The 19,217-nt window shown below is 43.5% G+C and overlaps 1 long non-coding RNA gene across 1 annotated transcript in view; it reads right to left on the bottom strand.

Moving 5' to 3' along the window:
• LOC144782634 (uncharacterized) overlaps nucleotides 1-19,217 on the bottom strand; it is a 155,896-nt gene that overhangs the window by 117,295 nt on the left and 19,384 nt on the right. Inside the window, exon 2 of the long non-coding RNA XR_013601183.1 lies at nucleotides 8,402-8,528. This is a non-coding gene — a long non-coding RNA (uncharacterized LOC144782634). The remainder of the gene's footprint in view (nucleotides 1-8,401; nucleotides 8,529-19,217) is intronic.

Here is a 19,217-nt window from a genome sequence, read left to right as displayed (position 1 = left end):
AGGGCTAAACATGCAAAGAAGGACTCTTCTAATGCAGTTTTTAAAAAACAAAGAACTGCTAAATGTTTTTCTGCTTCAAGGTTTACCTCCAATACCTTTTCTAACAGGGCCTTTATAATTTTTCTACAGGACATGATTTTCTTTTGCATCAGATGTTAAAGCCAAACTAGGCCTCTGCCTCAGCTCTGGCTTCTATGTTTATTAATTTGCTAGCTTGTCTTCGACCTCTATTCAGATTTAACTGATATATTGATTAGATGATCTTTGGTGTGTTGGTCAATGTGTGCTTTCAGAAGATGCTGAATAGAAGATGTAGATCCCTCATGTCCAGTGAACAATGCCCGGCCTTTCAAAATGGGTTCATTCATCGACTGGTAACCAATGTTGGATCTTTAACTTTGGTTGATGCGGTCAATTCAATGCAGTCTGTGGATGAGACAAGCAAAGTGTTTTTTTTGCAGGCTGATACTTGTTTTCACCAGTGATGAGTAAAAGATGCTATTGCAAATATATAGCAGCGAAGAGCAAAGATCAACTGCAGGTACCAATATGACAGAGGGTGAATAGCCGCATTTGGAGGAATCCCCAAAACAAGTATAAGTATGGATGACTATCTTGATATCCCTATTGACAAGAGAGATGAAAGAAACATCAGTATTAAAAGTTTCTCTTAGGTTGTACCATTTCTGTGTGGGAAGTGGACTTTGGAAGATGAGCAAGATGGTGGTTCTAAAAAAAGGATTTTAATCATACTAGGGGCCTGATTACAAGTTCGGTGGTCATGGGACCACCAGGCCCATGGTTAAGGTGTGGTAGCAGTCGGGGACTGTCTCACCAGTAGTCCAACCACCGCATTACGACTACGGTGGTCGAACCATTTTGATACCATCACAACTGCCTGGGAACCGCAATCCCTGGCGGTGGTGCAGCAGTCTTGAGGCGGCAGTATGCTTGGCGGTGCCGCTACGGCACTGCTAAGCATATTACGAGTTTCCTCACCTCCAGCGGTTTCATGGCTGTGAGCCTGTCATTAAAATGGTAGCCTTAGGCCCATGGGATGCATGCGGGGGGCACAAGGTGTGACTCGATCTGTACATTATGCACCCCTTTTCTGCACTACAGTCCATGCTTTGCAGGAACGGGCTTTGATGTTCCCATTGCAGTTCTTTTTTGAAAAAAACGTGGTCCCTATTCTAAAAAAAATAATAAACAAGGGGAGATAATCATACACTAGATAGAAAGTATGACTTTTGTCCAGCCGGACAAGAATTTATTTTCATAATATATTTCAATAAGTAGCGTTTAAGAAACAATCAATAACAAGTGGGCACAGCCGTGACCCACAAAACACAAGACAGAACAACGAAAGGGATTGGCCAAAAGGCAAGCCAAAATGGGTCTGTATACTTGTACTCAGTTTACACAGACATATATCAACTTTTAAACACCATTGCACACTCTAATACAGCTTAATCTTAGTGCATAAGGTGTCTCGGTGTCGACGACGTTTCGATGCCCTTACTAAATACCAGGCATCATCTACAGGACAATAGAATTATACATTGTAGTCTTGACAGTTATATACTGCGCCTTTTTATGTTACTTTACATTCTATGGCAGGAGTTATAAACGAGTCTCACGTAATTCTGTGAGGCGCGCGGGCCTTCACAATTGAGTTAGTAAGGGTTGCTTGGCCAGCGGTCAGGGTATCAGTTCCACTTTTTTTAGTCTCAGAGCATCCCTGCGCAATCGCGTATGTTGGACGCCAGTCAGTGGGAAATGCACAATCACATTATTGTGGTAGTGGTGAGCCAGATTGCTTCATCTACTTCTGTGTTAACCCGAGAGACACTCGGGTTAACATGGAAGTATACAGAGCCATTTTGGCTTGCCTTTTGGCCAATCCCTTTCGTTGTTCTGTCTTGTGTTTTGTGGGTCACGGCTGTGCCCACTTGTTATTGATTGTTTCTTAAACGCTACTTATTGAAATATATTATGAAAATAAATTCTTGTCCAGCTGGACAAAAGTCATACTTTCTATCTAGTGTATGATTATCTCCCCTTGTTTATTATTTTTTTAGAATAGGGACCACTGTTCTCTATAATATGGAACCACTTTCTAGACAAAAACTCCATTAAGTGGACAGGAAACACTTATTTGGTTTAGTAGGTCTGGCTGTACTGGCCATAGGCTATGATTTATAGCGGATAGGGTGTGGTCTGAATATTTAAATCCCGTGTGATTTTCGATTTGCCTCAATAAAATGGACACTTAAGCACACCTTAGAAAAAATAGTGAGTGTCCATTTGAAATCATTTAGCATTAAAAGCCACTACTAACACAAGCGATCCCATGAACACCATTGTTTTGGCTCCCTACAATAATCGTGAACAGGGAGCTTTGTGTAAAGCAAATTTTTGAGTAATAAATATAGAGTGCAAAATAATATTTATGATGAATATAGTAATAATCAATGAATTAATGATGCAGCAGTTGAAAGTAATTAAAAGTTGTGTTTAGAAATGTGATCAATAATGCAGTTTAGCTATGTGAATGGGTAAAGGTTAAGAGCAAGGAGACAAAAAGATCTTTGAGTATCTAAAGTTAAAAAGTTATGATAATATTATAGAACAAGAAACTCATCTTATTAAAGAAGAATGGCTTGATATTATAAAAAGAGAGAAATGGGTTGGTGAGAGTGTCTGCACAAATCAATCCTGCAACACTAAAGGAGTATCTATAATTATAAAAAAAGCAGCGAACATAACATTACTGGGGGAGAGTGCAGACTTGAGGGGCAGATGGGCCATAGCCTATATAGGAACGGGTGATGTTTCACTATCAGTGGTCGGATATTATGGTCCAAACCCAGATGACCCAGCGCCCCTTCAATCCCTTTGCGAAAAATTGTTAACGTCATCTCTTCCAATCATACTAGGTGGGGATTTCAATATTCTATTAGATCTTAGAAAAACAGGCATCCCCCTGGTAGGGCTCCAAATCTTCTTAAAATGAGGGAATGTCTGAATAGACTTAAAGAGGATTTGGGTTTAGTGGATATGTGGAGAGTTAAAGGCGATATGATAAATAATTTCACTTACAGGAATTATAAGTATAGACACGCATCTAGGATCGACTTTTTCTTAATCGACAAGACTTTGAGCTTTAATGTTAAAAAGGTGTCTCATACACCAGCTCATCTCTCAGATCACTCACAAGTATATCTTGAATTAGCTATTAAGGTCATACTGGGTGAGAAAAGGTGGACTTTAGATCTCACCCTATTATTGGACCCAGAAATAATAGACAAGCTAAAAAATACCACGCTAAATTACTTTATAGTTAATAATGAGGGGGAACTCTTTAAGATCGTAATTTGGGATGCATTCAAAGCAGTTCTTAGAGGAGCCGTAATTAGCCTTCCAGCATTTAAGAATAAAGAGAACAAAACCAAATTAGTAAAGTTAGAAACTGACATAATAGAGAAACAAGGGAGGTTGGAGATAGCTTTTGACGAGGAAGGCCAGAGCAAAATAAGGGAAGATATTTCAAAAAGGAAACAAGAATTAGCATCATATTTGTAAGATAGGGTGTGGAAGAGATGGCAGGCTAGTTCCCTATCAAACTATGAATTCGGAGAAAACAGCGGTAAACTGTTATCATGGAAGCTAAAAACTGAGTCCAATAGAAATAAGATCTTGGCAGTTTATAAGGCCAATGGGAACCAAAAGGTAGAAGAAAGGGTGGATATAGAAGAGGCTTTTGTTGACTTCTTTAAGCTTTTATATGAAGAAGACCTTTCCCCTTCACCCTCCCTGATAGAGGCATATTTAAATAAATCACAACTCTCGAAACTGGATGTTGATTCTAGAGAATCCCTAAATGCAGCTATTACAGTTGAAGAGGTGCTGCAAGTAATCATGAGCTCGAAAAGAGGGAAAGCAGAAGGGCCTGACGCAATTCCTATTGAGATATCTCTAGTTTTGAAAGAGCTGTTGGCCCCAAAATTAGCAGACCTTTTTAACTCAATTTATCTAGAAGGTTATCAGATTCCTAATGCTTGAAATGAAGCTACTATTTGTCTGATATTAAATCCCGGGAAATACCCTTTTAAATGTGAGTCATATAGGCCCATCTCACTCCTCAATACTGATTATAAAATATTTACCCAGATTCTGGCACAAAGACTTGGGTCTTTTTCAAATAACTTAATCCATCAAGACCAGAAGGGCTTTATGAGGAGGAGACAGTTAAGTGATCTGACTCACCAACTGATTAGTGCCATAGATATTGCAACTAAGGAAAAAGTCCCCCTTGTGGTTTTTACATTCGATGCAGCAAAAATTTTTGACCGTGTAAATTGGTCATACCTTCAAAAGGTTATCCATCATTTCGACTTAGGGGGACATTTTTCAAGGGTCATCACAAATATATATTCAGCCCAGGTAGGCAAAATACTCGTAAATGGAAGAGTTTCAAAAGGTTTTCAAGTCAGAAGAGGTACAAGGCATGGTTTCCCACTTTCTCCACACCTTTTCAACCTTTACATTGAACCTTTAGCTAATATGATAAGATCTACTGAAGAAATTGTTTCTTTTAGTTTTAAGGGTTGGGCTCTGAAAGTGGCGTTATACGCTGATGATTTAATGATATACACGAGTAACCTGAACAAATCGCTGGCTGGCATAAATTGCTTATTATCGGACTTTGGGAGGTTATCAAATTAACCACTAAAAACCTGAAATTATGCATTGGAATATAACACTAGCCTTGACTGAGTCTAAAAATTAAATCAAATATTTGGGGAATGAAGTTCCAAGAAGCATCGAAGAGGTGGCACAAGTTAATCTTGATCTTAAAACCAAAGAAATGAGGAAATTGTTAAAATCATGGAGTTGTTTACATCTTACATTCCTGGGGAGATCAAATATCATCAAAATGGCTATCCTACCAAAGTTCACTTTCATATTCAATGCGATCCCTATTGAGTTCAATTCTGTGAGGATACGAAAAATACAGAGTGAAATCAATACCTTCATTTGGGCATCTAAAGGGGTAAGAATAGCCTGGAGAAAGCTATGTCAAAAGAAAAGTCGGGGGGTGGGATCGCCAGCCCAGATTTAGCCATGTATTATAAAGCCTTTCATCTTAAAAACATTATGATTTTATTTCTTGCCCGGGAGTCCTTTCCTGCCTATTGGAAAGCTGTAACTGATCACGATCAATGTCTTTATAAATTCGGCCATCCTAAATACTTTAAAAAAAATTAGACTGAAGGTATTAAGATCAGCATATAAAATGTGGTCAGAGATAAGGAAAGTCTGGAGGTTTTCGTATTACAGCCCCCTGGCCCCAAAATGGAACTCGCCGGGCACTCCAGAATGCCTGAAGGACGCCCTAGCAAGTCCTCTGAAAAAGGCAGGAATAGAGAGGTGGGGGGATCTTCTCGAAAATGGGAACCTTAAACACTGGGACGCCCTGCGGAAAGAACCAATAACAAACTATCAAGATTCAAATATTTCCAATTGGCCAGTTGGATCAGAGGACAAGTAACAATACTGGACCCGGGCAGTACGTTAGAGGAGAACCTACAAAAGAAAACAATTCTTAAGGAAGTCTCATTGTGGTACTGGCACCTGATCAAAGGTAATGAGGCCAATTTTGATACACCTGAAGACATTTGGAAGAAAAGCTTTCCGGATAAAGACGTGCAACATTCTTGGCAAGTATCCTGCACTTTTTATGGCACATTATTTTTTCTGCACCTCTTAGGAGAAATCATCTTTTTACTTTGCACACGTCATATTGGACACCCGAAAAATTGTCCAAGATGAACACACAGATGATGAAAAAATTTCCTAAATGCGGAGAGATGAAGGCCAACGATATACACATGTTTTTCACATGCACTCACCTTGACGTTTACTGGTATGCAGTCGGTAAGATTGTTGATAAAGCTCTTGATTTCAACGTCAAGGTAAACGCTTTCTCTATCATCTTTGGCATTTTAGACATTGCTAAATCTAGTTTTAATTTAAATAAAAAACAGAATCACTTGCTTTTTATGTCTATGCTATTGGCCAGAAGAGAGGTGTGGAAAAACAAGGAAGGCAAAAGAATCACATCAAGTGCCAGAAGCACCAGGAACAAGCGAAGCCTCCATTTGAAGATCCATCTGTAGTTCCATCTGATTGTCTAAAAAAGAGGCCAAGTCAGCAGTTTCGTCGAAGATTCTGGAGCGACCTTTGAAGGTAATGCAAAATTTGGAAGGGCCAGAGAAGGAAAATGGGATATTCATCTCTGATAGACGCTTCCGGAGATTAAGAAAGCCTTTCCTCCTCATCACCGTGTCTCTGGCAAAGTCTTGAGAAATTGAGATACGGTGGCCTTCCCAAGAGACAACTTTAATCTTCCGCATATGAGCCAAAATTTGTTCCGTGTGCTGATGAAGCAGCGGTTTAAAAATGATAGCCCTTGGTTGCGTAGCAGATTTAGAACGAAAAGTGGGGACACGATGTGCCCGTTCTAGCTCAAAGTCTCTTTGAAAAGAAATTTGCAGGGTAGAAGGCAACCATTGATATAAGAAGTAAATCATAGATGGTGCACCTTTCTCGGCTTTTTCAGGAAGGCCAAAAATGCGCAGGTTGGATCTGCGGTTACGGTCCTCCTGTTCAGTGAGATCTCTCCGCAATGCCGCCATTGAGCGCTCTAACTGTAAAAGAGATCTAGATTGCTTTTGCATATTATCCTCTGCGCCACTGATACGTGTCTCCATGGCAGAGACACGAATGGAGAGAGCTTTAAGATCATTCCTGATGGCTGAGACCTCCACCTGTAGTAAATCTGTATTAGTTTTGGTAGACTGCGCAATGTCATGTACATCATTGAGACGCATCAGAATAGCCTCCAGAGTGGAATTAGCATCTTTTTGAGAAGATTCAGGTGTAGGAGATACCTGTTTGAGTCTCTTAAGAGAAGCTTTCGACTCTTTTGTATCTTTAGCAGCCGGCGACAAGCCCAATTTGCCGCCATAGAGCCTCCAAAACAAAGGTAGAAGAAGCAACCACTTCAGAGAACTGAGGAAAATCAAAAGGCCAGAGGATATTGGTGCACTCAGTAGGCAAGGGGAAGAAAAAAGAAAAGAGCAAAAATATGAGAGCACACAGCCAGCAGGTATTGCAAAGTAATAAATATCGGCGGACTTACATGCACAAAAATAGAAATTTCATCACAATAATGTCAGGACCCTGCCGATATGAAGAGTACGCCTTCAGAAATTAAGAAACCAAAAAGCAGGTTACCAAAGAGCAGGTAGTATCAATGAAAGGCAATTGAGGCGCTCTGAAGAAAGGAAAAGTAAAAGAAAAAGAAAAAAAGTCCCATTTTAAAGCCACACAGCATGAAGAATGTAAAAAGAAGCCGTTATAAGCTTGCAATGGTTAATAGTAGTCACCAGCACCTGTTTGTCCGCATTCCGGAAAGATTCGTAACAATGGTACCTCCGTCTGTGAGGAAACTCGGAACTGCGTGTGTGAAGGAGAACAAGATGGCGGCCGCTCGTAGAAAACACCGAGCGCCACCTCAAAGTGACAAAATACAGGCACCAGCAGTTCTAGGGCGTAGGAAGGACTTCCAAACAGCACTCGGCACCTTCCGCCACATGAGGCTCCGTTTCTGCGAGTGTGGGGTCACTGGAAGCGGAGATGAACCTCCGACGGCCCTCGCTCGCCTCGGAGCTCAAGCGCAAACCGCCATTCCGTAGCGGCGCACAAGCCACGCCCCCGAAGCTTGCAGCTTCTTAATCATAGGCATTTGCTTTTCAAAATGGGATTTCTCTCTCTTTTATTTCTATTTCCTGCGCATACCATTAGTGGGTTTGGCAAAGTGCCGCATTGCAGGATGGGACATTGAGTTCCCTGATGAGCATCGTAATTCCCCTTGTAGGGTCCAGTAACATATTTTTCTTTTCTGCTTTTAAAAAACCTCTAGTGAGCTTCGGTATGTTCTGGAAAGTCTTTTAACTTGAAGGCATCTTGCGCTATACTGAAAGGAAGAGTTCCTTTCACAGCCCCTCTGAATCTCATTGGGGAACTCAATGTCCCATCCTGCAATGCAGCACTTTGCCAAACCAAATATATCAGAATATTAGTGCCCGGTTTAAATTGGATACTGGCTTTTGAAAAATGTTGGCGGTCATACAGTCTAATCCTTCCATAGGACATATCTTGCTGGGACAGTGAAATGGGTGATCAGGCTGCTGGTGCGTCAGCATGACCTCATATTAATGGGCTTTCATGAGGTGGGAAGATGTGTGGCATCAACACACTTTGATGCCTTAAAGTGTGCACCGCATGCCAGATGGCATGATGAATGACATTTGAAAGTGATGCACAAACATACCTCTTGTCCTTTTCCTACAGCAGGTTCATCAAAAGCACAGCTCTTGGCCTATTCTTCAAACTGGTCATCATCATCATGTAAAATGTTGTGGACAATCTCTCCAGGAAACGTATTTAAACAGAAATACCTAGAGAAAATAAAAAACGGCTCATTTTCAACATTGGAGCCAACGTTTCATAAATGAAATACACATAAGCAGAGAATTTGTAAATATCTGCTTTAAAAAGCAGTATGTCATTATTGGATTGCTATCAGAACAAGGGATTCCAAAATGCATGTGCTAAGATTTAAATCAGCCTAAAATAATGTCGTGGTTGAATGCTAGAACACTACTTGAGAATATCTATTATCGTTTTCCTTTGGTTGCAGGATTGGCATACATAATAGGCCACTCAGAATTGAATCTTCAGTCCTCAAGTGCTTTTGCATACATAAAGTGCCTCTCTTCTGGATACTATGTTTAATTGCATTGGAATCCGAGCACTCCATCTGTTCTGTAACAGGAGTAAAAGGGGTAAAGGAACAACAAGTGGTTCTCATCTTCAGGCGTTTGATGATCACAAGGGCAACAGGTCTTGACTCCACTATGCATTTAATAGCGCGAGAGGCAGGAATCTAAATCCTAATGTCATGTACCAGGTTTGAAGACAAGTAGAGTTCTCCCAGTCCAAGTCAATCTTCCGGCCACATAGCTTCTTGTAGAATATACACTGTAATTGACGGCCACTATTCTGTTTCGGCTTTTGATTTTGGACCTATAGGTTGTGACCTGTGAACTCTAGCCTCTGCCCTTCCGTGAGGTTTAATATTATGGGATTTACTGCAGTTTGCAGATTCATGGTGTTTTTTTAATTCTTGTGTAGTTTTATTTATTGTGTTTTATAACTTTGTTTGGCAATAGTATGCATGGGCCATTTTATCTGGAAAACAGAGAGCCTCATTTATGAAAAGTGACGCATCGCTGCATAAAAACAGCGATGCGTCACTTTTCATTGCGCCCTCCTAGCGAAATGCTGGATGCGTCATATTTCCAGTATGACGCATCATGTCGCAAGGAGTTACAGATACGTCAGTATTTCTGATATACCTATAGGCACAAAAGTGACGCATTGCTGGAATGTGTCACAAAAGTGACGTATTGCTGGAGTGCGTCACAAAAGTGACGCAACTCCAGCAATGTGTCCTTTCACATGAGACAAGCCCCATGTGAATGTGCCTGCATCAGTCTTCCGTCTGCTGTGAGTCAGGTGTAAGATATTGACGCATTTGCGTCCTAGAAGTGATGCAGTGAAATCTCATAGATTTCACTGCGTCCCTTCCGTCACAACGCCCCTCCTACATACATTATTCCTGGCACAGGTATAATGTGACGCAGGGGTTTACAAAGTGACGCATCTACCTAGATGCGTCACTTTGTAAATATGACGCAGCATGGCGCATCTTTTACCCCGCTGGTGCGTCACATAAAGTGACGCACCGCGGCGCAAAAGAGATGCAAGGGCTCATAAATAAGCCCCAGAATTTCCAATGTGAGGTAGACTTATACAATTCTCTTTAGGTACTCTCCAAGACATCTTGGGAACAGGTACAGACTGTTCACGCATTTAAAAGAGACCCATGTTTTAGCCTGTGGCTATAGAGGTGAATCGCTGTGCTGTTGGTACTCCAGAGAGCGAACAAACGCTAGGAAAGGATCCCTATGTCTGACTTGAATTTGAAAATAAATGTGATGATTCCACTCACAGAAGACAGCATGGCAGAGCTGTGTATGGAGCTGATTCCCCTTTACACCCAGTGGCAGCAAATAATAATGCAAGATTCAGCTTAATCGATTATGTAAGATTTTAAGCATTATCTGATTAACATTGTAGCAATTACTTGCTGTTTTTGATTGACCAGAGTAGTGAATACAACATACCTGTAGCTATCGTATTTCCGAGTACCAAAGTGCAGAGGCCACCTAAAATCAGACGTGCACCCTGAATATTGACCCTAAAATAGCGATTTGCCACAATATTGAGAATAAAATATCCAGAATAAAAGTAGTTCAAGTTAAGTAAGTCTAATGTGCCGCTCATTTTTAAACACTCCACTTGCCAGAAGGAAGGATTACAGAACGCTGTTCCCGGAGGGCTCATCATCAATCACTCTGCGCAGGAAAGGTCGCGCCGCTGGTGGGAGCTTCTCCGCAATCGGCGGACAGCCTGCACGCTCCCAGCGTGCACTAGACCTCAGGGCTACCTGTTGGCTTCACCGGGGGACTGCGAGGACCAGCAGCCTCTACATCTAACAGCTGGTGCCTCTTCCCCAGGTGGCCACGCCCTCTTCAGTTGCCTACTTACTTTTCGCGACACCCGCTTCGCGGGTGCCGCTCATTTTTAAACACTCCACTTGCCAGAAGGAAGGATTACAGAACGCTGTTCCCGGAGGGCTCATCATCAATCACTCTGCGCAGGAAAGGTCGCGCCGCTGGTGGGAGCTTCTCCGCAATCGGCGGACAGCCTGCACGCTCCCAGCGTGCACTAGACCTCAGGGCTACCTGTTGGCTTCACCGGGGGACTGCGAGGACCAGCAGCCTCTACATCTAACAGCTGGTGCCTCTTCCCCAGGTGGCCACGCCCCCTAATTGGCTTACTATAAACCGATCAGCCCCAAACGCAACGCGGGACGCGCGCGGGGAGAAGCGCGGGCGAAGCCCGGGTCAAGGGCGGGCCCGTTTAAGCCCGTTCAAGACCGGGCAGGACTGGACTGGGCCACCCAATTTGTAGCCTGTTTTTATATTCTGCCACTGACATTACATCTATTCAGGTATCGTTGACTTTCTGTTATTGGCCTTAGAAAATTCATTGTACTTTACTATTGTAACAAATCTTACGGTACAATGTCCCCGAGAACCACCAGGAATACTGTTAAAAAGCAGGCTCAATCCGCTGGTGAGGTCATTGGGCCAATTGACCAATTTATAACTAAAGCTAACGATGCTATTGAGCAGGGTATTATCCTACTAGACCGGAGGATCTCACAGGACCTGATGATTGCCAGACGCTCCTCAATGGGCTTACTGGCCACTGCAAAAAACCCCTTACGTCCTGTTGATCTACCTCCCCCAGTGACAGTGCATGCAGAAACGCACACCGTTCCCTGTACGGTGGACCTTTCTGCATCTTTAGACTTGTCTGAATCCCATCTCTCCCTTGAAAAAACTCCTGTTATCTTTGTTACTCAATTAGATAACACCCCTTCTTCCTCAATGGCTAGGGGTATACGTGAAGGAGCAATTCCCAAAAAACTAAAGAAGAAGACTATCACTAAGTCCCACCATTTCATCATTCCTCCTGCTACAACTATCCCTATAACTCCTCTTGCCTCTAACTCTTCCCCGCAAATCCCTAACCCTTTATCCCTCCACCATTCTCCTTCACTGTCAAATGTACACATAGTGGATTCTATCTCTGCTAACCCGAATACCAGCTGTACCAGCTCAAGTAGCTATGACAGCGGAGGAGATATGGTAAATGGTAACCTTACACCCAACATATATAGTAATGACAGCCTACTGCTCACCAGAATTGGTGATTTATTTAAATCCCACTTGGAACCCATAGAAAAGGCTTTACACATGGTTCAGTCTCAACTAACCCAACTGTCTCTTGAACTAACCCAAAGTAAAGGAAACAAGATGGATTCCAATTTGGCGCAAGGCAGGCCCACTACTTCAAATGCTTCAAACGCCAAAGCGTTAAAGCCTGTAACCTCTGTGCAGAATCCCAACCCTAATAAACAAAAAGTCTCTGAGAAGCCAATACAAAATCATTCCTCAGCACCTACAAACAAGCCGCAACCACTTCCAAAATCCTCTAACTCCTTACCGCCCCGCCCTGTAACCAATCCTAATCCACCAGTACCCTCCCAACCAAACCCTCCTTCTTCCCTTCCTACCTCTACAGCCCTTACTTCTGCTCCCACCCAACCCAATAACTCTACTAGATTCAACATCATTCCGAACAACCGTAAGAGAAGGACTCCCCCTATCCATCTCCCACCCGAGGCCTCTCCATATGTAGTAATAATGACTGGGGTTCCGGAACTCCCCCCAAACCAAGATGAACCGGTTTGGTCTTTAAAAAATAAAGTAACCTACTGGTTGTCCAATAATAGACCGCTTCCAACCTTTATGGACAACAGAGTTACTACAGTACGCAGAGTGCCTTGGTTAGGCAACATCCCAAAAAATATTCAGGGCGACTGCATTATAGTAAATTTTGAAGATCCCAACACAGTTGAGCATATTTGTTCCTGGGGCGATCAAACTTTTACTGAAGGGATAGCCACCTACAAACTGTTGTATTTCTATCCCCCGAATACACGACGTAATGCTGGTCCTCCTGGTCCTCCATGGTCCTGGACGAGGGTAGGAAACTGGGGCGGAATTAGAGATCGAGATCAGTGGTCGGGGTACGGCTTTAGCAATCCACCACCAGGCCACTTTAGCAACTGGAGAGGTCCATTACTATCCAATAGATACGATTGCCTGGATATGGTGGACTGACTACCAACTCTATCTATAACAGACAGCAGTTCCAACAGCGCTTCGCCCAACCCAAAAGACCCCTGTAAGAGCACTCGGATGGCTGGCTCTCTTTCGCCATCTCCGTATGGTACTCAGTCCGAGTCTTGTCCTCCCCAGCAACCCCTGACCCAACAGCCGTCACCTTCTTCCTACCAGGATTCGTGCCACACTTTGTCAGCTACCCCTGCAGACTCGTCTCTGAACCAACAACCTATTATTTCCCAACTTAGTGAGCTCAATTCTACCCTTTCTCTTTCTGCCACAACCACCCAGTCCTTGTCCCAACCCCCACACTCCTCAGCTGAACCCCAGTCTTCAGACTATACTTTCTCATCAACCCAGGACCTTCCAATTTTATACTGGAACGTAGCTGGCTTAAGGTCGAAAATCCATCTCCAGTCCTGGACAGAAATGACCAATAAATATAAGCTAATCTGCCTAGAAGAAACTTGGGCAATCGACCCTATTCACATCCAGGGCTTCAAAACATTTCATCTTCCTGCCTTACCGTCCGCTCATGGAAGATGCAAGGGCGGCTTAGCCATCTATACCTCCAACTTAATTCCTTTTACGATCATGGAAGTTCCGTTGGTCTCGTCAATTTTCCAAATCCTCAAAATAGTTCCTGACAATAACTCTTGTTACTATCTCATCAATATGTACAACAACTCTCCGCCTAGCGACTGTGTAAAATCTTTGTCGGAAATTACTCTATATTTACAAGATCAAAAAGCCATGAATCAACAGTTACAATGTTACGTTGTGTGGGGTGGGGACTTCAATGTTTATTTGTGTAACAATTATAACAAAGGTATTTGCGGGCTTCTAGACGAGCACGAAGCCCCTCTGGCCCACTTTGCCCACAGTACAGTTGGTCACGCATTCAACACTTGTATTTTTGCACTAGAACTTGAATTCGCGAACATTTTAGTGAGTCCTGCTGTAGAGTTCAAGACGACTTTCCACGGTAGAGGATCTACCACAATCATTGATTTTATCTTATGTTCCCAATCCCTAAACACCCGACTGAAGCAATTTATAACTGGCACCGATTCCTCAAGTGACCACTACTCAAATAGCATCACCATAGTATTAAACACTCCATCCTCAGCCCGCCCAAAAACAAGTCTCTTAGCGCAGCACACCCTGGAGATGAGTAAAATTAACGGCTACACTGTCAAGTGGTCGATGATCAATCCCACAGAGATCACCAGTAAGATCATCCAAAAAACCCTTCCTTTAATTCATCATTGCTTGGAGACGTCATCTTCCTCCCAGCTGATCCTCTCCAGCTTTGTCAAAATATTAGAAGTCATCAGACAAGAGCTTACTTGCCAACATAAGACTCATGACAACGATAAGGATTCCAGAGGGTGGTTTGACTCCCGTTGCCGTAAAGCTCAGCGTGCATTAAAAAACGCTCTACATAATCAGGCCAGGGACCAGCCCCTAATCGCCTCCTTAAGAAAAAACTATAAGATGGCACAACAATCCCGTAAACGGGAAATAAAAAACAATCTCTGGGCCCAATTACATCAGAGCACTCTAACCAAGGACTCCACCTTGTTTTGGAGAACAGTCAAGGCCCCTTTCCTAGCTGATGAAACTGCTATACAACATCTTGATGTGGCAGTACCCGCTGATAAATGGGTAGCACACTACTCGCAGATCTTCGGGGACCATACCTTGATAACCGAGGCTCCTAGACTAGTTGCGGAAGCTGTCACTAGTAACAACATCTACCCTATTGACCTCCACTTCGATCTAGTGGAGGTGACCGCAGCACTGACTTCCTCAAAGACCGGTAAAGCGCCCGGTCCTGACGGGGTCCCCTTAGACATATTTGTGAGCAACATAGATCTTTGGTCTCCAATTGTCATGCAGGTCATGTCTGCAGTTACTAAGATCGGCCTTATTGATTCTTGGTCCACCTCTGTGCTCCTACCCATATTTAAAAAGGGAGATCGGGACAACCCAGCCTGTTACAGGCCCATCTCCCTCTTGGATTCTCTAGGCAAGGTCGCCGGCAGACTAATCCTGGAGCGACTAAGGGACTGGGCCACAGAGAATAAGATCTTAACCGACTTACAGTTTGGGTTCCAGGAGGGTCTGGGCACTGTGGAACAGGCCTTAAACCTGACTTTACTTATGGGCAAATATGCCGGGGCCAAAGGCGGTAATCTTTACCTAGTCTATGTGGACTTGAGTTCCGCATTTGATTGCGTAATTCATTCCAAGTTATGGGCGATCTTGAATAATTTGGGCATAGATCTTGCACTGCTGAATTTCCTCCGAGAGCTATACTCGGATGCAAAAGCTTGTGTGAGATACGGCACTAAAGGGGAGCTTACTGAATCTTTTAACATCACAAAAGGCGTAAGGCAGGGATGCGTCCTTGCTCCATTCCTATTTAACATCTATACTAATGGACTGGAGCAAGCGATGCTAGCTGATAGCAAAGATCTTCCCTGCATAAACTCCCGCCCAATCCCTGCATTACTGTATGCAGACGATTCAGTCATCCTAGCAAGGACACCCAACCAACTTCAGACTCAACTAGATAAATACTGCCAATTCATGCTTTCTCTTGTTCTCACAGTTAATAAGTCCAAGACTTTCGTTATGAATATTGGCAAGAAAGTCAAAAAATGCAAATCCCTCTTTATTGAGAAGACCAGGTTAGAAACTGCCAACACCTACCCTTATCTAGGTATTCTCATTGATAAACATCTGTCCTGGAAACCTGCCATATCAAGTAAAAAATTGCAGTTCCAACGCACAACATCAGCATTGACTTCATTCTCTAGGAAACTGGGCAAGCCCGCCCCTACTGTGATTTTGAAGATCTATCAAGCTAAATGCATGAGCGTGGCTACATACGGGGCTGGAGTTTGGGGCTATGTGTCTGCAGATGAGCTTCAAATTATAGAAAATGATTTTCTGAAATATATATTAGCCCTCCCTCGTAGTGCTCCTACTTACGGTGCCCATGTGGAACTCGGTTGGGAGTATCTGACTGATATCATTAGATACCAGCCGATTCTACTATGGCACCGAATATGGACCCAGGAGCAATGTCATCTAACTAGGTCACTAATATCTGACTGTCTCACTCTGTCCCACTGGAAAAAGATTCCTTGGCTGTTATATGTTTCTAAATTTTTGACCGATCTGAATTGCCCTGCATATTTCACTGACCCTGAATCTTTATTGGACATACCTAGAAAATCCCTGAAAAAGTTATGTGCCGCCCACCTAAGCGACCTACGTCTGTGCTCAGAACTTGCCAAAAAGTCTAATGTACATTTAACGATGATTCAATCCTCCTATGGCATTCAACCGTATCTGTCTTTTTTTCTGTCAAATTATGAGAGATATGTGTTAACCAGATTTCGGTTTGATGTATTTTATCGCCTTGTTTCACTGCCTGTGCCCTCAGACTGGTCACGGGAATTAACAAACTGTCCTTGTGATGGTCATACTCGCCAGTCAACCCTGCATGTAATCCTTTTCTGCAGCTTTTATGAGTCCCCGCGGAAACGATGGCTGGTCCCACTTCTCCGGCACTTAGGATTGAGAAGATGCAGACCGGCTCTTTTGGCACTTCAATACTTAGACACCCCGTATGTTGCCAAAACTGTAGCCTGCTACCTCAAAGCTTGTTTGAAAATTCATTCCCAATTACTGGCAACTGTTCCCTAATATTTTATTGACTATTGTGATATTATCCTTGTGTATAGAGTGTCAGTGTTTATTTGAACTTGAATGATTTTTTCACTGCTTTGACGCAATAACGCCTTGCCTCTTTTAGTAATCAATGAGCATATCGAACTTTTATAATGTTGTAAAACATATGTTTTTAAATACACTTTTTATGATTGTAAATTCAATCGAAATAAAGTTACCTTTTTGATTTGATTTTTTTGAAGTCTAATGTTCGCTATTCATCTTGTCCCCCTTTCTTCGCTATTCATCTTGTCCCCCTTTCGTTCTTCTATCCACCTAACGACCATGCAACAAATGCCCAGAGCAGAGGACATTATCAGAACTCACATGATAATTGGGAGGGCAACCCGGGAAGGAGGAGAATCCCCTACAACCAATCACGAATACCCCCCTTCCGCCCAAACACATACGGCGATTCCCAGGGATGGGAAACTGTTCATAGAAGAGGGATGGGAAGGGGTGGATTTGAAAGAGAGGAACCATGGCCCCCGAGATTTCTTCAGCCACCATTCTTACCACTGTTTAATCATTATGAGTGTCTTGAAATGGTGGACTGACAATTGGCCTCCATAAAAGGGGCACAAACGCAATCAGCAGGGTATGAAAGCGGTTACTATGCACCCCCGACCGGTAGGCAGGAGAAATCCACTACTGGGTCTTTAGACCTGTCCCAGGAGCCACATAAAAGGGAAATTGCCCTAGAAGGCCCACCACTGGATGAGGGGCAAATGGATAGTGCCCCACAGCTTGAAAACATAAGACCCACGGCCAAACAATTTGACACCCAAAATACCCCACAAACCTTAAAAATTCTTTCCTGGAATGTGGCTGGCCTAACTAACAAAATAGATACGGACACATGGGCCGATCTAACGCAACCAACAAGCGTCTGTCTCTTCCAAGAGACCTGGACAAGAGAAGAGTCTTCCTTTGGGGGCTTCCAGACATATTCTATCCCCGCTGTCTGGAGTGGGAAAGGCAGACCTTCCGGAGGCTTAGCAACCTGGGTCGCTACGGACTTAGGATGCCGAGCTTCAAGATATCCAGTAGACTCGGTAGATATACTGGCCGTCCTACTTGAATGGCCGGGTCCTATTAAACTTTTGGTTATAAACATCTACTCTAGGCCGGTCAAAATAGCGTCCACCTCCAAAACTATAGAAACTCTGTCAACCCTTCTGGAAACCATCCCTCCGGAGATGTCTTATCTAATAGGGGGGGACTTCAACTCACACTTTGAGCCACTACCCTGGACTACTTGATGGACCCTCCCTAGAGGAGGATTCAAGTTGGCAGGTTCCTCAGACTGAAGCACCCCCTCCCAGAGCATGGACACCCCTTGCCATACAGATAAACACTCTAAACCTTACCTATGGTTTGAGAGCCTGTAACGGCCGCACTAGGTCCGACATCCCGTCCAAATGCACATTCAATAAAGCAGGGAGGCAATCCAGAACAGACCACTTCCTGGTACAATTGCAGGCATGGAAAAGGGTGGTGGATTTTAAAATAATACCCAGGCACGATAGTGACCACAATGCCCTGGAACTAGAGTATACCATCCCTTGGGTGACTGTGACAGGCGAGGAGAACTGGAAAGGAGGACATCTACTGGATAACAATAGGAGGCGGATAAAATGGGAAAAACTCGCCTCTAGTGGGGAAAAGCTTGCCTCACTCTATGCTGGGATTATTCCAATCCTTGAAGAGGCTTTTGACCTGTGGAATCCAGACTCTCCAACAGATAGAGGTGAGGACATAGCGCAAGTACATGCTCATTTAATAAAGAAGCTTGAAACTGATCTATTCAGCACAGGCCGACCTAGAGCACAGGGACAAACCAAGAACACCTGGTATAATAGCAAAACGAGACCTCCTACTCACCATAAAAGAAGGAGGTACTAGGGAGGAGATCCGCTCTAAAAGAAGTGCGTACAAATCGCTCATAGCTAACGCTAGAATAGAGTGGGACGTACAGCACTGGGAGAATCTATCGGAGTCCCTAGCTAAAAGGGACTCCCGCAGATTCTGGAGAATAATCAACCATGGGAGCGGGGATCTCCCCTCTGCAATCGAACCCAACATAGCGGCCAATGTTTGGCAGGATCATTTCCAACAACTATATGCCCCTGTACACGATGAGTTACCAACTTCCAATAGCCTCACCACATACACATCTCCCCCTTTCACTCTAAAAGATGTTAAGGCGGCCATAACGGGTCTTGCTTCTGGAAAGGCCCAGGGTTTGGATGGGGTGCCGGGTGATCTTTTTAGGCAGGAACCTGGGATTTGGGCACCCTACTTGATGGTTTTATTCAATGCAGTGCTGGGGGGAATGACAATTCCAGATACTTGGCTGGGAGCAGAGGTGGTCCCGATATACAAAAAGGGGCCGCCCCTGCTCCCCGCCAACTATCGCCCAATCAGCCTCATTGATGTAACCCAAAAGTTGTTTGGAAGATTAATCCTCGATAGGCTCCAGCGCTGGATGGACGAAACTGATATTTTAAGCCCTCTCCA

The sequence above is a fragment of the Lissotriton helveticus genome, chromosome 9 (assembly GCF_964261635.1).
Source record: "Lissotriton helveticus chromosome 9, aLisHel1.1, whole genome shotgun sequence".
Classification (NCBI taxonomy): domain Eukaryota; kingdom Metazoa; phylum Chordata; class Amphibia; order Caudata; family Salamandridae; genus Lissotriton; species Lissotriton helveticus.
Note: the sequence above shows the minus strand (reverse complement) of the source record. Positions and strands in the feature narration are given on the sequence as shown.